This window comes from Bubalus kerabau, chromosome 21, assembly GCF_029407905.1.
Source record: "Bubalus kerabau isolate K-KA32 ecotype Philippines breed swamp buffalo chromosome 21, PCC_UOA_SB_1v2, whole genome shotgun sequence".
In the NCBI taxonomy this organism is placed as follows: Eukaryota; Metazoa; Chordata; class Mammalia; order Artiodactyla; family Bovidae; genus Bubalus; species Bubalus kerabau.
Window position 1 is genome coordinate 5,090,261 of NC_073644.1, and position 26,232 is coordinate 5,116,492.

General features: G+C 43.1%; 1 long non-coding RNA gene across 1 annotated transcript in view; it reads left to right on the forward strand.

Annotated features, from left to right (window-relative positions):
• The first annotated feature begins 18,472 nt into the window (after positions 1 to 18,472).
• The window catches only part of LOC129635959 (uncharacterized), a 40,224-nt gene continuing 32,464 nt past the window's right edge, over positions 18,473 to 26,232 (forward strand). Inside the window, exons 1-2 of the long non-coding RNA XR_008706561.1 lie at positions 18,473 to 18,764; positions 21,118 to 21,200. This is a non-coding gene — a long non-coding RNA (uncharacterized LOC129635959). The remainder of the gene's footprint in view (positions 18,765 to 21,117; positions 21,201 to 26,232) is intronic.

A 26,232-nucleotide genomic window follows, 5' to 3' on the forward strand; every position in this document is an offset into this window, starting at 1 on the left:
GCAGCATGCACTTGCAAGAATTATTTCTTGTTCACTCATCCAACAGTTAGTTGGGGTGGCTCTCTTCACAAGTCTGACCCTGGACTCCGTGTTTAGAGGGGTTGGCTGTGGCAGCTCAAGGATTTCCTTCTCATTGCAAATGCAGAAGTTCGAGAAGGCAGCCAACCGTGGAGACACATTTCAAGCTTCCACCTGTGCAGTTAAATCCACCAATGAGTGTGTGTGTTAGTCTCAGTCATGTCCGACTCTGTGACCCTCTGGACTATAGCCTGCCAGGCTCCTCTGACCATGCGATTGTCCAGACAAGAATACTGGAGTGGGTTGCCATTCCCTTCTCCAGAAACCCACCAATCCCAAGGGCCAAATCCAGTCACATGGCCGAGCCTGAAATGCATTCTGCTGTCATGGGACCAAGGCAATCATGTCAACCCACAGTGCATTAGAGAGGAGTAAAGAATCAGAAACAAGTTCTATCTGCCACAGATGCCTTGGCCGGGGGGAGGTCAACACAGGAAATGGTAAGTATACTGTCCCTGCTGCTGCTGCTGCTGCTAAGTCGCTTCAGTCGAGTCCAACTCTGTGCGACCCCAGAGACGGCAGCCCACCAGGCTCCTCCATCCCTGGGACTCTCCAGGCAAGAACACTGGAGTGGGTTGCCATTTCCTTCTCCAATGCGTGAAAGTGAAAAGTCAAAGTGAAGTCGCTCAGTCGTGTCTGACTCTTTGCGACCCCATGGACTGCAGCCCACCAGGCTCCTCCATCCATGGGATTTTCCAGGCAAGAGTACTTAAGTCGGTTGCCTCTCATCCTGTCTCTGATACTGTCTCTGAGATAGTTTAAAAGCAAATGTTGTAAAACCTTCAGTATTTGAATAAATAATAAAAACAGGATTTGGTGAAATGGAGTCAGTGAAGATCTTCAGGTGTCAGTTGGCTTAGGAGAGTGGGCTAATTAAACCAGAAAGATGACCTGAATTCCACTAAAACAGGTGCCAGCTGCCCTGGGATGTCCAGGTCCTCCACCTTCCCAGATGACCTTATCTTTCTTTGCTACACAATTCGGACAACAGTCTGGGTATCCTTACCTCACTCAGCTGCACTTTCAGTTTATCTGAACCTGCTTATCTGCTGGGAAAAGAAAGTGAAAGTTGCTCAGTTGTGTCTAACTTTTTGCGACCCCATGGACTGTATAGTTCATGGAATTCTCCAGGCCAGAATACTGGAATGGGTAGCCTTTCCCTTCTCCAGGGGATCTTCCCAACCCAAGGATCAAACCCAGGTCTCCCACATTGCAGGTAGATTCTTTACCAGCTGATCCCCAAGGAAAGCCCAATATGGGAAAGCGAAAGTCATTCAGTCATGTCCGACTCTTTGCAACATCTGGATGCTACTGGACCTGCCCCTAAAAACTCCACCATACATAATAGTCCCAAATTTCCACAAAAGGCAGGTGTTAGTTGTCTGTTGCTGCTATAACAAGTCAGCACAAGCGGAGTCATGCAGAACCACATCTCTTCTTGACAATCCTATAGTTTCTATGTGTCCACAGTCCAGGGTGGACAGGCAGAGTCTCTGCTCAGGGTCTCATGGACACAGAGCCACAGTGTTGGCCAGGAGCCTGGGGTTTCTAGAGAAGAACCTGTTCCCGGGCTCAGGCTGTGGGCAGTGTTTGTGTCTAGGTGGATGTGGACTCAGGTCCACTGGACTCATCTATAGCTTCTAGAGATTCCTGCATTCTTTGGTCTGTGGTCTCCACCACCTAGAAATCAGTGTCAAATCTGCCTTCTACTTCAAAATGCTCGGACTTTATTTTCTGTCTTGACTTTATGAGTTTGTGTGGCTCCATTCAGCCCATCCACATAATCCAGGAAAATCTCCCATTTTCAGGTTAACTGGTCACCACCTCAATGGTGTCTTCAAAATCCCTATTCGCAGGCATAGTTTTTCTTCACATGGGAAAATAGGGCGTGACCTCCTCTGAACATGAATGTGAAGGTGAAGTCACTCAGTTGTGTCCAACTCTTTGCGACCCCATGGACTGTAGCCTACCAGAGGACAGCTCCTCTGTCCATGGGATTTTCCAGGCAATAGTACTGGAGTGGATTGCCATTTCTTCTCCAAGGGATCTTCCCAACCCAGGGATCAAACACGGGTCTCCTGCATCGTAGACAGACGCTTTACCGTCTGAGCCACCAGGAAGTCCACCAGGGAAGACGTCCTCTAGAGGGACTCAAATCTGTCCCCACAATGGAATAGCCTTCTGCTGGACGTTGTCTGGAGCCACAGGCAATTTGCACCAACTGTGACTGGCTCACCCATGTCCACAAGCTTTCAATTTTAGGCTAATTCTTTCAGGATTCCTTGCTTGGCAAGCTTGCTCAGTTTCTCTCAGGACTAATCCAAAATTCTCCAGAAGCCCATATGCTACCCACCCATCACTCAGTTTTAGAAAATTATTTGCCGCTTATTGAATTGGGGGAAGTGAAGGCATTAGGCAACCATGCATTCAGACTCCCACCCACAAAGACACCCTCATCTAAAATACCCCCTCCTGGTATCACTCTCACTGCAAGGCTGACCCTTCTCCTGTGTCCTTTATCCCATCTTTTCCAAACCTGGGCCCTAAATGAGAACTCTCTAGAATGCCCATGGTGCCTTCCCCTGGGTCCTTAATTTCAGCCTGTATGTTCTGATCTCTCCCCAAGGAAAACCACCCCATGACTGGTACTCTGCCTGCCAACCTCTGTCCTCCTTTTCCATCCCACCTTCTCCAAGGCTGAGCCCTCACCAGCTCCCCAGGCTGCTCATTCACTTCTCAACATCCTGTAACTGACTTTCAGTTCCACCATGTGACTAAGGTTATTCTCACCATGGTGGCCAATTATCCTCAACCCCAACACTTACTCTGAAATATCATCTCCCACGATGTCTGTGGTTTGATGATATTAGTAACCTTTCCTTGTAATTCCATTTTCTTGACCTTGAGTCTGCCATGGTTCCCTGGTTCTCCACTCATGAGCTTTCCTGTCCCTTGACCCACTCCTACTGGATGTTCTTCTTTGGGGTCTGTCTCTCAGGGTCTGTTGTCTCCATTTAGGTGATTGCCGACAGAGTCAGCTGGGACCCTCCTCCAAGCATCAGGCTCCCCCTCCTGTTTCCTGGGTTGTCACTGTCATCTGGATTTTTCAACTACTTCAAGCTCAAAGAATTCAACCTGAACCTGCTTTCCCTTGTATGAGCTGGTTTTCCCCTCCGTTGGTCTTCTTCTCTGCTCCACTCTTCTTGGTTGGAATCTGCAACCAACCTGTTCTCTCATACTTGAAAACTGCCGTTAACTTCCATTACCTGGAGACAATTAGTAAGTCAGTCCTCCAGGTGTTACTTCCTGAATTTTTAACCTGTCTGCCTTGTTCTTTCTTCCCCTGGCACCATCCCAGTTTAAACCATGATTAACTTGGGGATTCCTGAAACAGCCCACATACAGCCAGGAGAATCTATGCAGGCGAGAACACACCAGCTCACTCTCCAAATGTCCTACAGGAGTCAAGCACACACTCATGGCCAAGACCACACATGACCAGTCCAGCTCCTCTCCACCCTCATATCTTTGACTGTTGGCTCATCACATTCACTTTGCATTACAGCCGCCATAACTTCTTTGCAATTTTTTGATACATCAGGCTTTTACTCACTTCTTTGTGTATAATTTGGATACTCTGAGGTTACCTGTCTGCTTCAGCTATCTTCCCCATCATCTCCCGTCTTCGAGTGATTCATTCACAGTTTTCCTTGAGGACCTGGCACTGTCTCCACCTCCTTCATTCAGGTTTCAAGCTGGAAGCATTGTCATCCATTGGATTCTCATAGACTAGGTGGTGCCTATGGATTCACCATGTTCCAACTTGCATATTTGTTTTTATACTTCATTCAGTCTTCCCACCATGCAAAGAGGTGGTGAGTTCTTTGAAAACAGTACTTGCATCATTGCTGAGGTCATCAGTGAGGTAAGTGATGTGAATTAAAATGCAGGCTGCGGGGCAATCTGGAAGCCTTGTGGCATGGGGCAGCAGTGTGAATAGAACTGTGGATGTGCAGGCAGAGGGCACCTAAGGGCATGAGCTTCGTGTCAGTGAGGGGAGGGGTGATACGCCCTGACGCCAGCACACCGCCTGGCTGAGCAAGTCCAGCTTGTTTCCTCCCTTCTTGTTGCTGGAGTTCACAAGCCACCCAGATTCCTCCCTTCCTGAAACAGGAGCCTTTTCTTCAGTTAGTTTTGGGGATCACGTTGTGGTTAACCAGGAATGGGGAATGCACACAGACACAAGCTGGTGATAATTGAAATTGAAAGCAAAAAAACAAGCAAACAAAAATCTAACTCAAAGATGAAGATTTAAGCCATTATCTAAGACAGAAATAATTTTATGAGAATATATAGTAAAATGATATTGAATCTCATGAAATACTAAAACAATAAAAATAATAAAATCTTTGCATACATGGGAATTTAATAAAAGAGTTCACAAAATTTATCAAGTCCTCTGTGTCAACTTTACACTACTAAAACAAAGATAAATTTATGAATACAGATAGAGATCTAGATGGGCTTCCCTGATGGCTCAGATGGTAAAGAATCTGCCTGCAATGTGGGAGACCTGGGTTTGATCTCTGGGTTGGGAAGGTCCCTAGAGAAGGGAATGGCTACCCACTCCAGCATCCTCACCTGGAGAATCCCATGGACAGAGGAGCCTGGTGGGCTACAGTTCATGAGGTTGCAAAGAGTCAGACATGACTGAGCAACTAAGCACAGAGATCTAGACATACAGATACACTGAGCATGGATACAGATAGAGCTATTGATATGGATCTATAATGCAAAGAGTCAGACATGACTGAGCGACCGAACTGAATGTATAGGAGTTGTCTTGGGGTCTAGGTTTTGGATTAAATCTGTATGGAATTAATCTGTACAGAAGTATTCCTATCTACTTTTCTTTTTTGTTGTTGATCTATATATTTTTAATGCTTTTTATTGTGGTAAAAGTCATATAATATAAAACATACTATTTCAATCACACTTAATTGTACAGTTTGGTGAAACCAAGTACATTCCCATTATTGTGCAACTCCTATCTCATTTTCAATGATCAAAGCAGTAGGAAATGACAAGGGAAAGAAAAGAGATAAATAAATTGACGTAAAACAAGGACTCACCAAAGGTACAATCCATAAGAATTTGAAATGGAAACACATCTTGTGAAGCAGAAAGCAGGTGTAGCTAGGGTCTAACATCCTGTATTAACAGACCCTGTCATTTGCTCTGAAGTTTACATGACAAAATGGAGAGTTGTGGTTCTGGTATTTATAAATTCAGACCTCTACGCAGAAGGAAGAAAACACTCACTTTCTCTGCGAAAGGGGCCCTTTGTGGGACGAGCCGGCCAAAGCAGGAACCCGGCCAGCGAGCCCAGCGCGGGCTCCGCTGGTGCAGGAGAGGGAGCCGCGGTGCCGTCCCGCTCTGGGTGCGATAGAGCCAGGACTCCACGCACCAGGCAAAGCCACGTGCCGCTGCTGTTCTCATTCTGCAGAGTACTTGACTCAGAATAGTCAGTGATACGCTCACTTTTCCTTTATGAAGGAGACCTGGGTCTTTAACGCTCACTCCCAGTTCCTAGAGTCCCATCAGTGAACACCGAAATGGATACAGCCTGGGCTGTGTTCCCTGCCGTTGACTACAAGACAGTCATCAATGCAGAATCTCAGGGGCTCATTCAGAGCAAATGATGCTGCATTTAATAAGCTAATTACAAGCAGAATGAATACAGCTTGTCCAACTAGTTCTCGTAAGTCCATGGGAAGGAAGAATGAACATTTCAGAAGCTTTGGAGTTTGGATCTCAAGGGTAGACATGCTAGTGACCAATGCTGGTGTGCAGCCCAAGGTTTCCAGGGGTGGGAAGACCGATCAGAGGTCAGTAGTAGTCCTGAAGATGGCAACCAGCCAAACCACGCATTTCAGCTACCGAGAGATTAACATAACCTCCTTCTCCTCCCTGACCAGTTAGAGTAGCTGTCTATCCCCTTGTTTTTTAAGAGATCAGCATAGTTTCCATAGCCAAAACTAGTAAGGAAATCTCAGTTCAGTTCAGTTGCTCAGTCATATTGGACTCTGTGACCCCATGCACTGCAGTACGCCAGGCCTCCCTGTCCATCACCAACTCCCAGAGCTTGTTCAAAAATCATGTCCATCGAGTCGGTGATGCCATCCAACTATCTCATCCTCTGTCGTTGCCTTCTCCTCCCACTTTCAATCTTTCCCAGTATCAGGATCTTTCCAAATGAGTCAGTTCTTCCCATCAGGTGGCCAAAATATTGGAGTTTCAGCTTCAGCATCAGTCCTTCCAATGAATATTTAGGACTAATTTCCTTTAGGATGGACTGGTTGGATCTCCTTGCAGACCAAGGGACTCTCAAGAGTCTTCTCCAACACCACAGTTCAAAAGCATCAATTCTTTGATGCTCAGCCTTCTTTATGGTCCAACTCTCACATCCATACATGACCACTGGAAAAACCATAGCTTTCACTATATGGACCTTTGCTGGCAAAGTAGTGCCTCTGCTTTTTAATATGCTGTCTAGGTTGGTCATAACTTTTCTTCCAAGGAGCAAGCATCTTTTAATTTCATGGCTGCAGTCACCATCTGCAGTGATTTTGGAGACCCCCCAACCCCCAGCCAAAAAAATATTCTCTCACTGTTTCCATTGCTTCTCCATCTATTTGCCATGAAGTGATGGGACCAGATGCCATGGTCTTAGTTTTCTGAATGTTGAGTTTTAAGCCAAATTTTTTGCTCTTCTCTTTCACTTTCAGCAAGAGGCTCTTTAGTTCTTTTCCACTTTCTGCCATAAGGGTGGTGTCATCTGCATATCTGAGGTTATTGATATTTCTCCCGGCAATCTTGACTCTAGCTTGTGCTTCTTCCAGCCCAGCATTTCTCATCATGTACTCTGCATAGAAGTTAAAAAAGCAGGGTGACAATATACAGCCTTGACACACTCCTTTCCCAATTTGGAGCCAGTCCATTGTTTCAGGTCCAGTTCTAACTGTTGCTTCCTTACCTGCATACAGATTTCTCAGGAGGCAGGTCAGGTGGTCTGGTATTCCCATCTCTTTCAGAATTTTCCACAGTTTATTGTGATCCACACAGTCAAAGGCTTTGGCATAGTCAATAAAGCAGAAGTAGATGTTTTTCTGGAACTCACTTGTTTTTTGATGATCCACCACATGTTGGCAATTTGATTTCTGGTTCCTCTGCCTTTTCTAAATCCAGCTTGAACATCTGGAAGTTCATGATTCATGTACTGTTGAAGCCTGGCTTGGAGAATTTTGAGCATTACCTTCCCAGTGTGTGAGATGAGTGCAATTGTGTGGTAGTTTGAGCATTCTTTGGCATTGCCTTTCTTTGGGAGTGGAATGAAAACTGACCTTTTCCAGTCCTGTGGCCATTGCTGAGCTTTCCACATTTGCTGGCATATTGAGTGCAACACTTTCACAGCATCATATTTTAGGATTTGAAATTGCTCAACTGGAATTCCATCACCTCCACTAGCTTTGTTCATAGTGATGCTTCCTAAGGCCCACTTGACTTCACATTCTAGGATGTCTGACTCTAGGTCAGTGACCACACCATCATGATTATCTGGGTCGTGAAGATCTTTTTTGTACAGTTCTTCTGTGTATTCTTGCCACCTCTTCTTAATATCTTCTGCTTCTGTTAGGTCCATACCATTTCTGTCCTTTATTGTGCCCATATTTGCATAAAATATTCCCTTGGTATCTCTAATTTTCTTGAAGAGATCTCTAGTCTTTCCCATTCTGTTGTTTCCTCTATTTCTTTGCATTGATCACTGGGGAAGACTTGTCTCTCTTTGCTATTCTTTGGAACTCTGCATTCAAATGGGTATATCTTTCCTTTTCTCCTTTGCCTTTCACTTCTTTTCTTTTCACAGCTCTTTGTAAGGCCTCCTCAGACAACCATTTTGCCTTTTTGCATTTCTTTTCCATGGGGATGGTCTTGATCCCTGCCTCCTGTACAATGTCACGAACCTCCATCCATAGTTCTTCAGGCACTCTATTAGATCTAATTCCTTCAATATGTTTGTCACTTCTACTGTATAATCATAAGGGATTTGATTTAGGTCATACCTGAATGGTCTGGTGGTTCTCCCTACTTTCTTCATTTTAAGTCTGAATTTAGCAATACGGAAACCTCACTAACTATATATATATATATATATATATATATATATATACTTCCATCTGTTTCTAGCTGTCAAAATAAAAAATAAATTATAAATTTATGAGGAGTTCCTTCTCTTTTATTTATTTTTTTTGGCCACGCCATGTGGCCTGTGGGATCTTAGTTCCCTGATCAGGGATGGAACTTGTGCTCCTTGCAGTGGAAGCACAGAGTCCTAACCATGGACTGCCAGGGAATTCCTGAGGATTTTCTTTATATAGACATATAAGATATAAACTAGTTCCAGAAACAAAAGAGGTACCCAATAACATAGCTCTTGAATGAATGTCTGAAAAAATAAGAAAATGAGTACTTCTTAAGAAAATACATTCAAAAATATATATTCTAACATTCAAATAGATACAGAGAATCAACCTGCTGGTCATGGCTTTCAGGAATCAAACCCACATCTCCTTCATTGGCAGGTGGATTCTTTACCACTGTGCCACTGGGAAATCCTACACATATATACACCCATAATGATTTCAATCTCTTGATATTACTGGAATCAATGGAACAAGAGGTGAAATTCTAGAAAAAACTATTCAGTTGGAGGCTGGCAGTCAGCGGCAGGTGGAGAAGGCAATGGCACCCCACTCCAGTACTCTTGCCTGGAAAATCCCATGGGCGGAGGAGCCTGGTGGGCTGCAGTCCATGGGGTCTCGAAGAGTTGGACACAACTGAGCAACTTCACTTTCACTTTTCACTTTCATGCATCGGAGAAGGAAATGGCAACCCACTCCAGTGTTCTTGCCTGGAGAATCCCAGGGACGGGGGAGCCTGGTGGGCTGCCGTCTATGGGGCTGCACAGAGTCGGACACGACTGAAGCGACTTAGCAGCAGCAGCAGCAGCAGCAGCAGGAGGTATTATTAAGCTCATAGCGTAAACACTCGCCCTGAGAAATGCCACTGAGTTCTGAAGGTCCTTGTCCATTATAAAAGTGTGTGGCATCCCTTCAATGATGAATTGTATCAGTTATTCTACAGAGGTCTTAAGGAAAACTGAGGGAGAGGACTGTTAGTATTGACTGATGCTCTGAAATCTCCTGTCCATTGTTTATTGAGCTCATCAATTATCATCGAAGTTTTCATCTTGAATTGAAATGGAAAATTAACAGAAATCAGGAAATTTTGTAGAACATTTTACTAATGAAGTAAAGAGGACATGTTTTAATATTACAAACACTGCACATTCATTGCTCATTTTATAAGAACATATCTTTTAAAGAATCAATGTTATCATTACCATTTCAGTTAATCAAAATTAATTGCCCCTTTTTATCAAGAAACAGAATAGGACCAACACAAATCTGTCTGTCTTAAAATTCTAATTGCCTCTTCCATAGTTAGAATGCTGATTACCATTAAATGTCAATATTCTAACTCTGATTTCATAAGCCAGATTTTAAAATACCTGTTGATAAAAAGTACACGTAATCATTTCAAATTTTCAAAAATGAAGTAACCTTTTTAAAAACAAAATGCATTTATTGGTCTCAAGATAATCCATTCACAAAATGGATTATTTTTCTGACAGGTAACAATGTGAAGTAAAATCTCCTATAGGCTATATACTAGTGATGGAAATAACAAGCTTTACAACATACATAGCCCAGAAAAATGTAGGCAATCCAGAAAGATCAGGTGTCACCTGACTGTCAAGGTGGAGAGAGGCTGAATTTTAGGATGTGGGAGCAACCAAACTGTGTTTGCCACACACGCGGGAAACCCTTCTGGTCTTTTCCAGTCTAGCAGAGTGCCCTGTGACAACATAGATCAGGGGGTGTTAGATAATTTGTTGTGATCTACAAAGTGACGTCCACGTGTGGGCAGTTGTCAGTTTCGTGTCCTGAATTTGTGTCTATCACGACAGGTCCGTGTAAGGCGCTCATGGAAGACAGTGCAACACAGGGATAGAAAAAATAAATACGCCCAGGGTTTTCCAGTGGCCATAAAATTTGCTTTTGAGACCTAATGTTTGAAGAAACAAACCAAGGCTCTGTGATGGATAGATAGTGGTCTGTGGTGGAGGGGGGCGGTGAAGGTCAGGCAGTGGCAGGACGGTGTCCACCCCATCCAGGCTGTCGGGAACGCAGAGGTCACCAAACCCTTCAGGAAACACAAGCGCCAGGTGTAAAAAGGGCTTTGCTTCTGCTCCATCCTATTTATAAAAGGCAAGAAGTCAGGAGTACAATAGTTGAAATCTCAGTTAAGAATCTTACTTATTTCCTATGTCAAGTCACCAAAATCCAAGATGCATGCATCTCTGAATCTTGGAACTTCTTTTATTTCATCACTGCTTGTTTTTTGCCCACACATTTTTTTCCTCATTGCCTACTGTGACCAAAAGGATTCAACAAAAAGAGCAATTTTATTCACTTTAGAGGACTCCAGTGGAGTTGTAATTTGCCTTATAAACCACATCACTGAGCCCCAGATTTACAACAACGTGTGATCTTTAAATATACTGTATATCACTCTCTTGATGGTCATGCAATTAAGGATCTGGACACAAGGAACAACACACCACCGAAAAAATAGTTCTCAAAAGGGAATTTGGTGTGTCAGGAAAGATAACAGTAATTTAGAATTCGGGTCAACATGATTTTAATGCTAAGAACCTGTGAAGATTAAGCCCTTAAATGTCCTACCTCTGCATAAGATCTTTCCTCTGGTCAACACAGGTAGGAAGGAAATAAAGAAGAAAATAGGAAAAGATCTTAGTAAGTGAGTAGGAAGGGACATTGCAGGCTTACCAAACTATGATTTTTAAAATTGTTTTCTAAATAATCCATTTTAACAATATAATGTCAAATACCCACAAAACAGAACATTCCAATCATGACACTTCTTAAGCTCTAGTCCACCCAATATTATTTAAATCTGTCTGAAAGTTTAAAATTTAATTAAAAATTAAAATCATGTAGTCTTATTGCAAATGTATTTTTTTAAACTGACCTAATCCAAGTACTTCTTCTTAAAAGTGTAATGCAAAGTATTTAATAAAGAAAGCAAACTGCATATATTGTTTGTGTTTCCAATATGATACTGATCAGAAAGGATTCTTATCTATATATTGTATATATTGCTGTTGTTTAGTCATTCAGTTGGGTCCAACTCTTCTGGGACCCCCTGGACTGTAGCCTACCAGGTTCCTATGTCCGTGAGATTTCCCAAGCAAGAATACTGAAGTGGGTTGCCATTTCCTTCTCTAGGGGATCTTCCCAACCCAGGGATCAAACCTGTGTCTCTTGCATTGCAGGTGGATTCTGTATCACTAAGCTACCAGGGAAGCCTACAGATACATTGTGCTAATTATAAAAAATACAAGATTATATTTAAATATTCTTTGTGGACTTATTTGATAATTGTTTCTCTAAGGTTTCAACTCCATGAGTTCAGGGACCATTTTGTTTATTACTTTATCTCTAGCTTCTAACACAAGGACCAGATATAACCTATAATATATGTCCATGCCTATATACATAGCATATTCTCTTTATGTAAACATGATTGATTTTTATTTATCTATACTTTTACTTACTTTTTACACAAGCTAACAAATGTGCATTTGCAAAACTGACAGGTAAAGGAGTTTTTATGCAGCCAAAAGAGAGTATAAAAAATTATCAGGCATGATAATACATAGCCAGTAATTTTTTTCTTCAGACCACTCAAGATAGAAGTAATTCTCAGCTGTAAAAAAAAAATGAAATAATGCCATTTGAAGCAACACAGATAGACCTATAGATGATTATACTAAGTGAAGTAAGTCAGAAAGACAAATACCATATGATGTCACTTATATGTGGAATCTAAAATACAACACAAATGAATTTATCTATGAAACAAACAAGCTCATAGACTAGAGAACAGACTTGTGTTTGCCTGGGCAGGGGTGAGGGTTGGGGAGGAAGGAGAGAGAGTTTGGGATTAGCAGATGCAAACTGGCATATATAGAAGAGATAAACAAGGCCGTGCTGTATAACACAGATACTGTATTCAGTATCTGTGATAAACCATCATGGAAAAGAATACGGAAATGTGTGTGTATGTGTGTGTAACTGAGTCACTTTGCTGTTCAGCAGAAATTAACACAACACTATAAGTCAATTAAACTTCAATAACATTAAAAAAAAAAGATGGAACTCATTTATACACAAACATACAAACAATCTAAATATATCAGAGGACTGTTTAGGCCACTGAGGGCCTCCACAGCCAAAAGAAAAATGCAAAGTTCATATGAAATTTAGAAAATGTCAAAGCCTTCTGTTTTTCCTGAAAAATGCTGCAGTAGTTAACTCTGCAATTATTGTGAGAGCCTGACTGACTTCTTAGCTCATCTAATTCCACCGAACAGCCAGATAGAGTCAAGGGCCCCCTGAGCAAGGATGCCACGGCTTAAGGATTCCACCGCGTAAGGATGCCAAGGCATGAGGACGCCCGAAGAGGTGATGGGGGCGGGGTCACAAGGGGCGGGGTCTCATGCGTGGCCCAGGTGAGGCCCTGACCGCCGGCAGCACCCCTCATCCCCACCCCTTCTCCGTGGGCATCTCCCCTGCCTGTCTTTCAGCCATCGTGTAGAGCAACAGAGACCAAAACAAGAACAAAAATGTTTCTGCATTTGCTTTGATTTTCTGCACTCTTAACCAGCACTTTGTCCCTACGGCTAAAAGGGCTTGTATTTTTATACAGATCAATCCCACAAGAATTCACTGTAAGTTACTATTAAAATTATTTGGCTTAGTTATAAACCGCAGTAAGTGGATCAAGGACTTGGAATTTGTAAAAGTATTTTTTATATCAGATGCTAATTCAAAATGCTTTTTTTCCTTCCAATTATGTTTATACTTTATATCATTTTAATACTCAAAACATGACAATATTCCACTGAAACACAAATCTGTTACTTTTCAAAGGAACCAAACTTTCTTCCTTTTGACTGGAATTATATCTGGTTAAAATATGGTACCCAATATGTGTTTTTGAAAGAAATAGTGAGTAAATCTGTGAATAAATGTCCTTTTCAGATGAAATCACATTGAAATGTGAAATGTGAAAATGCAAGATATTCTAGAGACTGAAAGGCTGAAAGATTTTGGAAGTCTGGATTACTTTTCTCCCATACAATGCCTCTCACTGTCATCAGGCTTATTCAAGACAAGGCATTGTTTGAAGAATTTTACTTTGAAGAATTTTCTGTTTCTTTATTCTCCTTTTACCAAGAAACTGGAAAAGCTGGTGAATGTGTAGAGAAAGAAGGAGACGGAAGCTGAGGGGAATGTCAGAGCTGCTGCAGGTAGGTGCTGTGATCTGGCCCCACCAGCATCTCCATACCTGTATCTCAGGTGGTCCAGAGGTGTGCTCTGAAGCAGAACTGAAATAGACTGAGAGGCACCCCCCCCCCTTAGTGTTAACCCGGGCCAGTTATGTGTCTTGTATGGATCTCATCCTTGGATTAGTCAGTTTGCTCTAGGTGAAAAATAACTTCCATCTGGGTTTAATTATTTATAATGGGCAATTATAACTGACACTGAGAAAAATTTTTTATTACAATAGATTATGTACAGTCAAGATAACTTCGTGGTACTTATTGTACTTACATGGTACATATTAGACTTACTATTTTAGTAATAACTATTTTTCCCTCAATTCTGCCTAAAGAATAGAAATCATACACTGAGGAAAACTCTTAAGAGACATTTTTTGTCAAGTTATATCATGAAGCATTTGTGCTCAGTCACTGAGTTACGTCTGACTCTGCAGCTCCATGGACTGTAGCCCACCAGGCTCCTCTGTCCATAGAATTCTCCAAGCAGGAATACTGGAGTGGGTTCCCATTTCCTCCTCCAGGGGATCTTCCCAACCTGCACATCTTTAACCAAAAGTCTCTATTTCAAGAAGGAATTTAGCATTGCAATTTAGGTAACAAAACTTCACTTTTACTTGTAAGATGTGCAAGGTTAAGTTGTTATGAAGTCTTTATTCTTCAATATAAAGCTGATTCCCAGTCGATATATATTATTCCTGATGAGCAGCAAAACTGAGGTCGAGGATTTCTAAAATGCAAATTTGATATTATTGAAACTCTATGTTGGTTATGACTTTAGTCCTTAGAATAAACTAAGCAATAAAGATGGGAGAGCCGTTATATTTTTATCCTGTCTGTACATCAATAAGATATTCAAAATATAAAAAATAATCTATGAGTAAGGAGAGGTGAATATGAATAAAATTGTGATCTTTTTGTTAATAGCATAGCTCATGCTAAATTTTTTTTTTAGTGATTAAGAATAGACTCCTAAGTTAAATCATATTTTGATGACTAAATTTATGTTGTAAAAACACTATGGACTTAGCTCTGCACATGTTTTATGGCATTGTCCCGCGTGTACCAGTGATGCTTTCTGAGAAATCCTAGCTGACTTTCATCTCTGCCGTTTCAAAAGCAAGTCATAGCCCAGCTCATAGCCCAGCCTTCTGCACCAGCGCAATGCTGCCACCCCGTGGAGAGCAGAGGTCACTACACAGAGCGGTTAGTAATGTGCGCTCAAAGAGATTCATTTCTTATACGAAAGGGATATTTCAGGTCCAAAGATACAGAGGCATACACCCGCAAGCACATGTTTTGTCTTCTGCAGGGAGAAGACCATCATGTCAGTGAGAGCACTTCCCCTGTGTATATGAGCTGCCAGGAAAGGCAATATTTGAACAGGTTAAGCTATTTCTTGTGTATGCACATATAATGTTACCATTTTCTCAAATGATCGCAGAGTAAGCCAAAATTGAGCAAACATCAGTTGCTACTAAGTTTGCACTGAAAGAGATTTCTAGGGGAACTCAGTACTCAAAGTTGTACCCTCCAGGGCTTTGGGCAGAAGCTTAGAATGGAAGCTGCGAGTCAAGACAACAATAGCAACAATGTCCTTAATGAGGACAGAAATAAATCATTGCTTGTAAGGTAGAATACGCTTGGAAAATTATTTTAGTGATTTTCTTCATCATCAACAGCCAAGTTAGTTAAAATGTGCTTTGGGCTTGTAAAAGAGTGAAGCATAGGTACCTGCATTTATCAGCAGTGCTGGAACCTTTTGTGTTTCAAAAGGTGGTTTACATTGTGACAGTGAGACTCGTTTGTGACAACAGATCAAACGACCCTGATCATCCTGTTTATATTCACAAACGCAAAGTTTTCAAAATAATCTTTAACAAAAGTGGACAATAACTTCTTTTGTTATGTAGAAAAGATAACCTAAACCTACTTTAAAAAAACAGTGATACATTGTATTACTGAAGCTGCTATCTCTTCACATTGTAGAATTTATTTTGTTACAGAACTCTCAACTGTGGAGTCAAGAACCTTATTAATTAACTTTGTAAGTGACGTGCAATTAGTGACAAGTTAAAAACTCTATCAGTTATTGATAACTTAGATTTGGGACTCTTAAGAAATAGGATGGATGTAAATGGTATTAGCACAGAAAATATATCTTTCAGTGACCATATAGATTTATGTAGAAATACATATATTAGTTCTAAAATATATCCTCTTACATGTGGCCTATGTTTTTAAACATAAATGTTTAATTTTCCAGTCAAAAATACAATATGTAAGGGATAAAAATCAGTGGTAGTATATTTATAAAATATTTTGTCTTATACTGAATATTTATACAAACTTCAAGACTACTCTTAAAATTCATGAAATAATAATGTTCACCATGTATGTGTATAATTATATGTGTCTATTTCTTCTTATACAAGAATTACTGAATTGTTTTGATAAATGGTATGTCTCTCAGTCTATCATTAGATATCAGATATTATAATTGTTCTATTGAAGAACAGCATCGGTTAGTAAGAAAGTGTCCTCTTTCTCCAGAGCTATAGTGTCAATCAGGGTGGGCAACAGAGTAAGTATTTTTCTGCAACAAAAAGGGACGATAAATCAAATTATTCTCAGCCTGTGATTTGATCTGTCCTTCATTCTAAATTTCCTTTTTCATGTGGATTTGAGTCAGCCCATAATGTTATTTTAATTTAGTTTTTTGTATGTAATACATGCTGCCGTCAGGTAAATGTACTTGTCATGATTGAATTCAATAGATTGTAATGACCTTTTATCTTTATTGCAAAGCTTTAGATCATAGTAGGCAGGGCTGGCTTGAGCGGCTCCAGATTGGGAATGGGGCCTAATTGAAAGTTCTCATCAATCTTTAATGACAGCGTGATTATCATTGTTGAATGCTCTCTTCCATTTGCCTTTCCCCTTTCAGAGCAATTTTTACCACTTCACTGATGCTGGTTGGTGTGAAGGTTAAAGAAAGGCAAGATCTGAGCTTCCTATTGAAACAGGTACAAGCAACACGCAGCCACCCTGAACCCAGCTTCTCTGGTGGTGCCACATGGGGCCGACTCGCGGCCAGTCCCCAAGGAAGACTCAGAGATGTTGCTGGGGGGAGGGCGCTGAGCGAGGCCGAGCCCAACACAACACGAATGACACTTCACAAATGGTGACCAAACGCAACAGGCCTGCAAAAAATTACAAACATAACAACAATAAGAGTCAGCTTCAGAAAAAGCAGTCAGTTCATTTTGACATTTCGATTCTCATTTTTGGAAGAGCATGCAGATTTCATAAAGGAAGGAATTAATAAACAGGAAGTCACTGCTCTAATCATGCCCTTGTGTATTTGTATATATGGATGCATATATCTGCACACTTATGGCTGACTAGATGGTTTTTTAATTTAGGTACTATTTCTTTGATATTTTAAAGTGAAGTCTAAAAGAAATTGATCAAAAAATTTTTTTGATCCATCAGGGATCAGAAGTATTTGTACAGCATACACCTATCAATGATCACATGATATATATTCCAATACTTATGCTAAAATGGCCACTTTGTATTTACAGGTTAAAACACATTTTTTATCTTTATCAGGTTGAATTTCACTATTTCTGCATTTGGCTGCAATAAATTTTTCCAGAAGCCCTACAACGGTGTGCACTATTGTGAATAATGCATGCAACAAGAAGGCAGAGATTTTAATTGATAGCGATTAGTGAACTTTCTAAATCTGTAAAACTGCAACAGGCTTGCACTCTCAGTCAGTGCCAGTGCCTATTTTTACACTCCAGCCTCTACTTAACAGAAAGCCAAGTGCATCAGCCTGCAGCTGCTGAGGCTGCAAACGCCAAAAAGGGGCTTTTGTTCCACCTACGGAGCCATGGGAGGGCCATTTTGTTCCATCATTTCCAGCTTGTTTCCATTTTCTGTCTGATGTTCTTACAATGGGGAAGAAGGGCTGGTGTTTGACAGAAGGATGTCCTGGCAGGTCCTTCTTGGGGAGCTGGTGTCTGGATGGGGAGGAGGGGGTCAGGGAGTCACAGAGGGAACAGTGTTGTGTACATGTAACGTACATGCTCCAACAACACGCTTGAGATTTCATAATTAACAGCAGACCATGGGGGAACATTTCCATACAGTGAGCTGCACTCCATGGAAGCGGAGGGGCTGAGCCATGCTTGGTCCCACGGAGCTTTCTCAGGCAACAGTTTGCCCTATATTTTAAAATTTTGTTTCACAATTCAAGCATGCATATGTTTGAGTTTAAAATCCGTCTAGTGGAAATTGGCAAGCATTTTTATAGGCAGAAATTAATCCAATAAAATGATTAATCATAAAAATATTAGGAAAATGACAGGGCCCCATAACACGTGAGGAAGTCATTTTCATATTGTAAACCCATGTTCTTAAATTTTAATTAAAATTAAAAATAAATGGAATGAGTAAACTTTAATTTAAAATACATATATTTAACAAGATAACCCAGAATGAGATTCCTAATGAGAAGAGGAAGTTCCCTTCTTTTGCTGTTAAACATGATCAGGGAAGGATGCAATCAAGAATCATGGATTATATTTTTATGGTCATTAATTTGAATAAAAAATTCATGGATTTGGAAAATCAATGACCATCATTTGGAAGACCGTCCTCAAGGACATGGATGGATGCGTGAGATCCCACCCACTCCAGGCCGAGCCTTTTAGACACTGAGGTGGAGGCTTCCAGAGCAGGCGTTCTGTTTTCCACGTCTATCCTCACCGTTTCTTTTCTGCTTCTCTAACATGATCATTATTTTAAATGACTTGGGGCTTGCCTCGTGGCTCAGTGGTGAAGAATCTGCCCGCCAATGCAAAAGACACAGGTTTGGTCCCTGATACAGGGAGACCCCACATGCCGTGGGATCCCGCAACTAAGCCTGAGCGCCGCACCTACTCAGCCGGTACCCTAGGGCCCTGGAGCCGGACTGCTGAGCCCGCGGGCCCCGGAGTGCCTGCTCTGTAAGGAGAAGCCCCGCCACGAAGAGCCCAAGCACCGCAACCAGAGAGCCGTCCCGCCACATGCCACAACTAGGAACCAGCCTGCACAGTAAGGAAGACCCACAGAGCCAAAAATAAAAGTAAATAAAATTTTTACAAAATAAAATGATTTGGAGGAGCACTACAGCGCTTCTCTGTTCAGACCACAGATGTGAGCAAGAGTGAAATAAATCAAGACTGAAGCACACGTTTCGGCCAGTTCCAGCCTTCGATGGCTTTCGGTTTAGTGTCGTGCGTCATGAGGTCCGGGTCCGAGGAAAGGCCCTGCCGCCGCATCCACTGCTTCAGGGTCCCTCGGGGGTCCCAGCACCCGCCCCGCTCCTCATCCCCGGGCGGCCACTCCTTCCGGGGGTCACTGTGGGGCTGCCCTCAGTGGCCACCCACTCCCGGCTCAGGGCAGAGGCTGGGGGAGACGGGCACCCTGCAGGTGCTAGGGGGTCCAGCTCTGGCCCTAGGGCCGCCGGGCAGGAGCGGGGGGCTCGTGATGGACTCTCCCCCCTCAACCCCTGACGGCCTCGCCCATCTGCCTGGCGGATTCTTGAGTCAGCCTCGCTTCACACTCGCACCCACCCTCAGGGCCGGGTCCAAGGAGGTCGGGCTGACCCTCACGCCCCTCCCTGCCCACACTCCAGGAGGCACTTGCCCGCGGCTGCCTAGCAACCCCTTCCTCAGCCGCGGGCAGGCGCCCTACAGCAGGGCCCCGAGGACTCCAGCTTGGCCGGTTCACCGGCTGCCGCGCTGAACTGGACTCATCAGCCCGCCCACACCTCAAACCAGCGCTTCCCACCTCCGACCACAGCCTTAGCCAACTTGTCTTGGGAATCGTCTGTTTTTCTGGAATCTCAGATGACCTAACCCAGCTAACTTCACCCAGCCTACTAGCGTCTTTGTAGGTACATCTGACTTTCCAAGATAATAAAGGATATCATAAGTGCTTTATAATCTCAAGCACTCACTAGAAGTAATAGATTCTCCACCAATCAGATGCTGTAATCAACTACTTAAATAATACCCTAGATAATGGCCCGGCCCTGGGGCCCACTGGACTTTAGTCCTGTTAACTAAATCGAGGCCCCCAACAACCACCCAGCGTTTCGCCTCCCACGGCTCCACTCCGCCCTGGACCACAGTGCAAACCCGGGCTGCGTCGGCTTGCTGCACACCGCGGGCCTCGGAGTCCCAGAGCACAGCTCTCCAGACCCGCACCCTCGCGGCGAGACCTCTCCCCTGTCCAGTGGGTCTGCGCTCATCAGGGAACGCAGCTCCTCCAAGCCTTCCGCATGCCAGCCCTCTCCCCTCGCTGGACAGGAAACCAGGCTGAGCCCACGGTTATCCCAGCTCCTGTGAAAGTCACACCAGACACCACCCGGGTCACCCCACCCTCTATCAGCCTCAGTGGAGTGGTGGTCCCTATTAGGCAGAGAAACTCACAAGCTTGTGATCTCCCTGCATCCTCGGCACGATGCTGATAGCTCTGTCTCCAGTGCTCTCCTCACCGTCTCCCTCCATGTTTGCCTTTGCAGCTCTGCGTCCTCCGGACTAGACGGTGGGGAGACACAGAGCATGCATCGCCGGTCCTCACTGACCCTGCTGCTACCAGCTGCCCACCCCTCTGATAGCAGTCATCCTAGACAGAAGGGCCGCATTTGTTGCTTTTATTTACACACCAGCCAACAGTCCTTAACCTCAAGCCAACTGGCTCTTGGTCTTTCTCTTCAAGTCTCCTGCCGAGGTCACCAGAAATCTCATCATGAGCACAGTAACAGTCCTCGATGACTCCTGGTGACTCCTTGGAGCCCTCGACACACTTCTGTCCCTCCCTGACCCCCAGGTCCCTCTGTCCCATCGGAGACACCCTCCTGCTCAGGGTCTGTGGGTCCCTGCTCCCAAGCTGCCTTCCCTTCCTCTTATTCTCCAGTGAGTACATTCCTCAAAATTCATTCATTCATGTTCTTCTCTCTCTTTGTAGGAGAGAAATGGTTTACCCTGAAGGTTAAAACCATCACCTCAGCGCAGATAAGCAAGAACAGCAGCAATGAATAATATTGTTACCTAATATAGTATTATCCAAATTTGTTTTATTCATGTGAATATCAAGACACCGTGAAATTTAGAGATAAATGTTGATATTTCTAGTAAAAACATTAATAATGAAAATATTAGAAGAAGTTTTCTAAAACAGCCAAAAGTAAAATATATTTAAAGAATGGAGAATTTCGTCTAAGGGTAAAATTTCCTGATGATTTTTTAAAATGCAAAGCTAATCTAGTAATGGCATCAGTTGAATCCATATTCTTAAGGAAATTTAATAAATACATTCCTTCAAATTAATAGTATTTATCAAAGAGCTATTAATTAGATGTGCAGATCTGATATTTTCATTTTAAACTAATTTGGCTGTTCTTTTTCATCTTTCTTACAAAAACGTGGAAGGTCACTGAAGATGCTAGTAGCCCCACGCAGGTATGTTTAAAAGCAGTTCCCAGGGCACCTGCTTGCCAGTGAGGAATCTCATGGTGAGCAAAATAATCTGGACCACATTTTATCCAGATGATAATTTGCATTGACATTGTATTTTTAAATAACTGACTCCTGAACTAACACGCACAGACTCTAAGTCCATAATGTAACAGGGTTATGGTGCAAATACTGTTTCATGCCCCAGTGGGACTCAGGCCACCAGAAACGTGCCCGCCCAGTGGCCACCCTCTCTGCTCCTCCCTGTGGAGGACTTGGGTCATCTCTTCACCATCAATTATTTCTACTCATGTACACTGATCACGACTTGTTTTTTTTGCTTTTGCACATTTGTATAATTTTATCAGCATCAGAAGAGCTCTTATTTAAGTAATTTTACAGAGGAGATGACAGAAGTCTAGTCAAGTCTAACATCTTGTCTGAGAAAATCCATCACTAGTTGCTGTTTTCCTGTAGACATTTCATCTTTCTCTCCCGATATAGTTACCTGAGGGCAGATACCCCTGCAGGACCTCACAAAAGCCTTTTCAATTCCACAAAATATTTTCAGTAGAGGTGGGAGAATTTAAAAGGGCAAATCAAATATCATTCCATCACACCATGGCAATGAATGACAGGCAGGTTTGGGAAAATCATGTCTATCCAGCTCATGTTATTAGTGAAAATGCTGTGTGCTCAGTCCTGTCTCTTTGTGACCCTATGAAGCCTAACAGGTTCCTCTGTCCATGGGATTTTCCAGACAAGAATACTGGAGTGGGTTGCCATTTCCTCCTCCAGGGGATCTTCTCAACCCAGGGATGGAACCCACATCTTTTGCGTCTCCTGCATTGGCAGGTGGATTCTTTACCACTAGCGCCACCTGGGAAGCCTGTGTTAGTCAAAGTATCTAGATATAATTAACATGGTGAACTTTAGCCAAAGGAAAGTTCCTAAGCTGTGTTTCTTTGATCCTTAAAAAGTATATGGATTAATTTTAGGATTTCTATAAATCCTCTGAAATTAGACTTGAATTTTCTGTTTAAGTGTGTCTTTTCTGAAAGAAGGTTGTTTGCTATCATCAGAAGTTTGAAAAGGTGTGTGAACCAAAGATAACTCAGAGTCCATTGATTATTAACATGTCTCAAAAGGAAGAAAGCCCCATTTAAGACAAGTAGGGCTGTTTCCCTCCCCAGGACACCCTCTGGCACAGCCTGAGAACCTTCACTCACCTCTGCCTTTGTAAAGCCGCAGAGGAGCACTGTTTGGGGTCACCGAGGCAGGGGGATGCTAAAAACAATCAAAATCAAAAGATAAAGAAAGTGTGACAAATTCCAGAGGAGGAAATCTTATAAAATTAAAGTGTAATAGACACTTCAAACTGTGTGATCTGACCTAATAAGTTATTAATAGGGAACCATTACTTCTCATACATTTTTTATCAGGAAGGCATTGCCTTTTTGTCAAGATTAGTGGATTATAAAATATTTGTGCTACACAATATAAATGACCCTACCTATTAATAAGTCTCTAGAAAGATATGCTTAAATTGAATTACATTAGGAAGAGAAGTGCCAACAGAAAATTAGGCATAATTAATGGGAACCCATAAATAAACCAGAGATGGGGGAAAGGACATCCTTCGCATTGATCATTTTGAGAATTAATTGCCGATATGCTCTAATGACACACCAACTATGACTGTTTGCATAACGGCTGCTCCATAGAAGGTGAAATTCACGTAGCTATGAATATGGATTAAAATTTATAGCTGGAAGATAATTCACTGGTCACATGCCTCTAATTAGCAGGCATAATTTTGAAGAGCTAAAAGCTGCCTCTTCAAACACAGCTTGTATTTTGTTCCACTAAAGCAGGATGGTGGTTTCCCTTGAATGGAACGCGGGCAGCTCCCCGCCAAGTTTGGAGGAAGGCTGTGGAGGTGTCTGTCCAGTGTGGTCGTGTGGGCTCTACACTTCGTTATTTTCCACGGGTCAGAGCCAGCGGTGCACTCACAGCTGCAATCCTGAGACGTACAGGAAAGTATCCCTCACGTAACGGGCGCTGCGAACCGAGTTACACGGAGGATGAGCGCCCTCTCCTTCACATGGTGGGCGCTGCGAACCGAGTTACACGGAGGATGAGCGCCCTCTCCTTCACATGGTGGGCACTGTGAACTGACTTACATGGAGGATGAGCATCCTGGACCATCTCTATTGCAAACATACATAAGGTTTCCTGATGTCCTGGACCATGTCCACCATTCCTCCAAGCAAACAGTTCCACGCTCCTGATTCAGACACAAAGTAGCCACTCTCTTGGCTCATTTAGACATGAATCTTTGAGGCTGTAGCATGCTGATTTTATCACTGCCTCTATTATTATTATTATTTGTTTAAAGTAGTCAGCATCCCATGGTGCGTCTTTGCTTTTGCTCACAGTAAGCAAGGCTAATTAAAAAATGCCCAACATTCAATGTAAAATATTTGCCAATGCAAAAAATAAAGACTCTTCCTTGTGAGTCCACAGTATTAGTGCAAAGCAGATGCATTAAAGCAAGGATCAGACTCAGATAGAGGAGAAGATGAGCCAAGTGGCTCCAGGGCCCTGACACCCAGTGAGGTGGTCCCTGGGGTGCTGGGCCCTACAGGAGGCCGAGCATCACAGGCCCAGAATCCGCCAACTGGGCAGAGATGGGAGCCTCAGGGGCTGGTCACAGGCACATTTGTATCAAAGTTCCTGAAAACTCACCCTAGGAAATGTATCTGCCACTGTTCCTAATATCCTAAAAATGCACTCAAGCTACTAAGAGAAAGAAACCCAAGCCATTTAAAACTCATACCTAAATTGTTATTGAACCACTTCCTCCAGCAATTCTCAAAATCCTCCCAGAGGAGCACTTATTAATATTTCTATCATCTTAGGTATTGTAGGTCATCAAGAAATAAATATCATTTATTTTTATTCTTTATTTGCTATTTCTGTTTCTCCATTTATTCTTTTACTTAAATCTCTTAAATAAAATATCCAGTTTTTCCTTTCAAAATAGTTTTATTAATGCAATCTCACCCACTAATTTTAGAGAGAAATTTCTGTGTCTCTAGGCTGCCAGGCATGGTTCCATTTTTCCATGACCATAGCACTAAAGAACACACTCTCATTTTTTTACATTTTTGTAGAATGAAGGGGTTTAATTAGCTACTTTACCTTCAATACTCATACCGAAGCTTTAAAACACAGCTAGTTACCAGCTACCCAGGTGTTTTCTTCTATCTTTCCTAAGTGTAAGAAAGCATGCACTGTTGCATTTCAGAAGGATTGTACGCTATTCTCTACTCACAGGTAAGAAAACTCAAGTCATAGCAGCCACATGGGTGAGGATGTATGGGGAGGACACAGAATAAGGACGGAGGGGTCCTTTCTCCGCCGTGACCTCTGCTGTCCTCCCCTCCTCATCCACGAGGAGCTCCTCTGAGCCCAACTCTCTAGATGCTGCTCTTTCGACTACAGTCTGAACACAAGGGGGGAAAACTTCCTTTTTCTTAGTATAGCAGAGCCAGGATGCCATTTCCAAAATACCTTTATTACAAAGAATAAAAGAGCGAAAGTGAATTAACTACAGGATATGCTGTCATATTGTGTTGCTGTTCAGTCACTAAGTCGTGTCTGACTCTTTGCGACCCCGTGGACTGCAGCACACCAGGCTTCCCTGTCCTTCACCCTCTCCCGGAGCTTGCTCAAACTCATGTCCATTGAGTCGGTGATGCCATCCAGCCATCTCATCCTCTGTCATCTCCTTCTCCTCCTGCCCTCAATCTTTCCCAGCATCAGGGTCTTTTCCAATGAGTCAGCTCTTTGCATCAGGTGGCCAAAGTATTGGAGCTTCAGCTTCAGCATCAGTCCTTCCAGTGAATATTCAGGACCAATTTCCTTTAGACAGACTGGTTGGATCTCCTTGCAGTCCAAGGGACTCTCAAGAGTCTTCTCCAATACCACAGCTCAAAAGCTTCAATTCTTCTGCACTCAGCCTTCTTTATGGTCCAACTTGCACATCTGTACATGACCACTGGAGAAACATGTCATAAGGTCAACATCATCATTCCTCAACCAAGGTCAAGAGGGCTCCACTTCACGTGCGCCAGGAGAATGTGGCAGCTCTTTTCAAGCTACAGAGTCCAGGGACACACACATGACTCCATCTACCCGCAAAGAAACGTTAGACCCCGTGGCTCCCTTACTCCCCGTTTCTTTGCTGCTTCTCCTCCAGAGCACACTTCTGCTCTGGGAGATCCAGGAATCTGTCCACACTGACTTCTCTGGCAATTCCTATCACCCAGTTTGTTGGCTGTTGTCAAGAACCTGTTAGTTACAGAGGGGTAACTTTGAAATGCTTTTCAAACAGCATTCAGCTGCTGACAACTGTTTCAGCAGCTTCTACATGGACGACACTGAATTCATCTTCTCCGGTTCCCGGGGTTAGTGAGCAACCTGGTACCTCAGGTGTAGACAGACTCTCTCCCTGGGAGACTAGCTGCAGCATCTGTGGTGGATTCCCGTGGCTGTTTAGCAAATCCACACACCGAGTGGCTTACAACATCCATCCTCCATGGACAGAAATCCATCCTCCACAGCTCCGAGGCCAAAAGACGCTTCAAGGTGTCCAGGGGCTGGTTCCCTTCAGAGACCCTGAGGGCCATCCGTCCCACGTCTTTTCACCTCCATGTGTCCTCAGCATGTGGACAAGCCTGCAGATCCTGTTCCGTGTGCCCTGGCCTGCGTCCTGCTCCCAGCGTGTCCTCCCCCATCCTGTCTGGTCGGAGGACACCAGTCTTCAGACCAGAGCCCACCACAATCCATGGTGACCTCATCTTGACTCAATCACATCTGCAAAGACCGTGTTTCCACATAAGCTCACAGGGCTATGGAGGGACGTGAACCTGGGGTGACACTGTTTACCCCTGACGGGAGTCCTAGGCCTCCTTAAGTTCCAGCTCTCACAGCCTCGGCTTTCTCGTGTGTTCGGTGTTCATGCTGAGATGCTTGCTTGCTTCTTCCACTTGTGTGGGTTTGTGAATTTCTCTTCTCTTGTGCTTT